Here is a 4,145-nt window from a genome sequence, read left to right as displayed (position 1 = left end):
ATGCTTAGCATCACTTTAAATTTTATCTTTTTGAGCCTTAGATGCTAAGGGAGGAAAAACAGAAGCAACTAAATAATTGACAATGTTAGCAAACCAGGGAGTAGAAAGAGAATCATAAATACTATACAACATATATATATGATCATCCGGGAAATCATCCCGAATAGGTGAGTCCTCATCAGACACATGTTCGATCCGACTCAAATGATTAGCAACTAAATTTTGTGCTCCGCTCCTATCACGGATCTCCAAGTCAAACTCTTGGAGCCAGAGCATCCATCGGATCAACCTAGGCTTTGAATCAGCCTTCTGCAACAAGTACTTTATAGTTGCATGGTCAGTATAAACAATAATGCAAGTACCAAGCAAATAATAACGAAATTTTTCAAGAGCAAAAACTACGGCTAGTAGCTCTTTCTCAACAGTAGTATAATTCGCTTGGGCAGCATCTAAAGTCCTAGAAGCATAATATATCACCCTAGGCAATTTATCAATTTTCTGATCAAGGACAGCTCCCAATGCATAATTTGATGCATCACACATAAGCTCAAAAGGGGCTGTCCAGTCGAGTGCCTGGATGATGGGGGTGGTAGTCAATGCTCTTTTTAGGCAATCAAAAGCCTGTTTGCATTTATCATTAAAGTCAAACTCCACCTCCTTTTGCAACAAGTTGGATAGTGGAAGGGCTACTTTGCCAAAATCTCTTATAAAGCGCCTGTAGAATCCTGCATGACAAAGAAAAGATCGCACTTCTCGCACGCAAGAGGGGTAAGGCAATTGTGAAATAACAGAAATTTTTGCAGGATCTACTTCAATGCCCTTATTGGAAATAATGTGGCCTAAAACTATACCTTGCTCAACCATAAAATGACATTTTTCAAAATTTAGAACAAGGTTAGTTTCAGTGCATCTATTCAAAACCTTTTCCAGACTATCCAAACAAACATCAAAAGAGGATCCATATACAGTGAAATCATCCATAAACACCTCTATGCAATTTTCTAAAAAATCACTAAAAATACTAATCATGCACCGCTGGAAGGTACCAGGGGCATTGTACAGGCCGAAAGGCATCCTCCTATAGGCAAAAGTGTCGAAGGGGCAGGTGAATGTGGTCTTTTCCTGATCCTCAGGAGCAATAGTGATTTGCATAAAACCAGAAAAACCATCAAGGAAACAGTAGTGAGATTTACCTACCAGGCATTCAAGCATCTGGTCAATGAATGGCAGTGGAAAATGGTCCTTTTTGGTAACCTGGTTCAGCCTCCTATAGTCGATGCATACTCTCCAACTGTTCTGCACCCGAGTAGGAATCAGCTCCTCCTTCTCATTTTTTATCACGGTGAGGCCGATTTTCTTTGGAACTACCTAGACGGGACTCACCCATTGGCTATCGGAGATAGGATAAATGATTCCAGCTTGCAAAAGCTTGGTTACCTCCTTCTTCCCTACATCAAGAATCACTGGGTTGAGTCTTCTCTGTGGCTGTCTTACTGGTTTAGCCCCATCTTCTAAATTTATTCGATGCATACATGTGGATGGGCTAATACCAGGAATGTCCGCTAGGGTCCAGCCTATAGCCTTCTTATGCTTCTTGAGAACTGATAACAGCTTCTCCTCTTGCTCATCAACAAGGGAGGTAGATATAATTACTGGAAAACTTTTGTTATCATCCAAGTAAGCATATTTTAAATTTGATGGCAGAGGCTTCAATTCTGGTGTGGATGGCTGGATAGTGGTAGAAAGAGATGGTTTCTCAGCCTGTACCTCATAAAGAAAGTCAGAGGTATGTGTACTTCCTGAAACATGGTTAGTTCTATCTAACTCTAAAATCAATCTCAAGAGGTAAAACATCAGCAGACATGTAATCAATTTCAAATTCAGATTCACTCTCAGCATCAAATTCAGACATATGATCAAGTACAAATTCATATTCAATGCATGAAGAGTGACAGGCATGCAGATTAGAATGAAGATCAGTCATGTATTCATCAACAATATGGTCAATTATTTCAACACGAAATACAGAAAGATCTTCAGATAGGTGTTTCATAGCATCAAGAATATTAAAATGAACAGTTATATCACCAAACTCCATAGATAGTGTGCCTACATATACATCTATCTTAGTTCTAGCAGTTTTCATAAAAGGTCTGCCTAGAATGATGGGAACTAATCCTTTAGAAAATCCCTCCTCCATATTTAAAATATAAAAATCAACAGGGAAAATCAGCTCACCAACTCTAACTAAGACATCCTCTATGAAACCAGCAGGATAGGCAACACTTCTATTAGCTAAATGAATTACCATATCAGTTGACTGCAAAGGACCTAGAGATAGAGAATTAAAAATAGACAGAGGCATAACACTAACAGAAGCTCCTAAATCTAGCATGGCATTGTCAAACTTATTGTTCCCTATAATACAAGGTATGCTGAATGTACCTGGATCTTTACATTTTTTCAGGGATTTGGGGAACAGATTTACCAATCAATGCGGAGACATTTCTGCCCATACTAATTCTTTCACTTCCTTTAAGCTTCCGCTTATTAGTGCACAGCTCCTTCAAGAATTTAGCATATCTTGGAATTTGCTTTATTGCATCCAGCAGAGGTATGTTTACCTCTACTTTCCTAAATGTTTCCAAGATCTCCTTCTCTGCCTCTTCCATTTTTTTTGTTGGAAATTGCTCTTGAAGGGAATGGAAGAGGGATATGCTGCTTCTCTTTAGATTCACCTGCATAGAAATTGTTATGTAACTTATTCTTTAAATTTTTGTCATCATCTTTTTCTAGAGTAGAGTGAGGTTGGGCAGGTTCATTGGCGGATGAGGAAGATGCTACCGGTTGAGGTCCTTGACACTGCTTTCCTGACCTTAATGTAATAGCACTCACATTTTTAGGATTCTGGACAGATTGAGAAGGTAATCTATTAGAATTCTGGGACTGTTGTTGATTTAACTGTGTAGCCAACTGTCCCATCTGATTAGTTAAGCTCTAAATGGAGGCTTTGGTCTCTTGCTGAAACTGCATGTTTTGCATAGTCATTTGCCTCACAAGTTCTTCAAGGGAAGGATGTGGAGAGGCCTCAACTGTTTGTTGTTTCTGGGGCTGTTGCTGTTGTTGCTGCTGGATTGGTGGAGGAACGTATGGTCTGCTTGGGCCAGCAGCATTTTGCAAATAAGTCTGTTGTTGTTGCTGCTGCTGTTGTGAAGGATTCGACCATCTTAGGTTGGGATGATTCCTCCATCTGGGATTGTACCTGTTGCTGGAGAGGTCATAGTTATTCTGTTGTGGCTGATTTTGCTGCTGAGGTTGAGGAGGTCTGTTGTAGATGTTTGCAGCATAAGCTTCAGGCTGTTCAATTGCTTTAGATTGTTGCATAGAAGGGCAAAGGTCTGTGTGGTGGTCGGTAGAGGAGCATAAACCATAGAGTTTGGCGACAGGTGCATATTTTTGATTCATGGCCAGTTGGGTTACCAGGTTAACCAAGGCATCTAGTTTACCTTCAAGCTTCTTAGTCTCACCTGATGAATTCGTGGCTACTTCATGCACTCCTCTAATGACAATAGCATCACTTCTAGCACTAAATTGTTGGAAGTTTGAAGCCATCTTCTCAATTTAATTTCTGGCTTCAGCAGGGGTCATGTCTCCAAGGGCTCCACCACTGACAGCATCTATCATACTTCTCTCCATGTTGCTGAGTCCTTCATAAAAATATTGGAGAAGAAGCTGCTTTGAAATCTGGTGGTGAGGGCAACTGGCAAATAATTTTTTAAATCTCTCCCAGTATTCATATAGGTTCTCTCCACTGAGTTGTCTAATACCTGAAATATCCTTTCTGATGGTCGTGGTCCTGGAAGTAGGGAAAAAAATTTTTAAGAATACTCTCTTGAGGTCATCCCAGCTCGTGATGGACCTTGGAGCAAGATAATATAGCCAGTCCTTTGCCACTCCCTCTAAAGAATGAGGAAAGCCCTTCAGAAATATGTGATCCTCCTGGACATCTGGTGGTTTCATGATGGAGCAGACAATATGGAATTCTTTCAGATGCTTGTGTGGGTTTTCACCTACAAGGCCATGAAACTTTGGAAGCAAATGGATCAGTCCAGTTTTAAGAACATATGGGACATCCTCATCAGGGT

General features: G+C 40.3%; 1 non-coding gene across 1 annotated transcript; it reads left to right on the top strand.

Moving 5' to 3' along the window:
- Positions 1-3,742: 3,742 nt before the first annotated feature.
- On the top strand, positions 3,743-3,849 carry LOC114407969. Its single transcript, XR_003665772.1, has one exon. It is a non-coding gene; the product is annotated as a small nucleolar RNA R71 (small nucleolar RNA).
- Positions 3,850-4,145: the final 296 nt, after the last annotated feature.

Source organism: Glycine soja, chromosome 3 (genome assembly GCF_004193775.1).
Source record: "Glycine soja cultivar W05 chromosome 3, ASM419377v2, whole genome shotgun sequence".
NCBI lineage: Eukaryota > Viridiplantae > Streptophyta > Magnoliopsida > Fabales > Fabaceae > Glycine > Glycine soja.
This window is presented reverse-complemented; position numbering and strand designations above follow the sequence as displayed.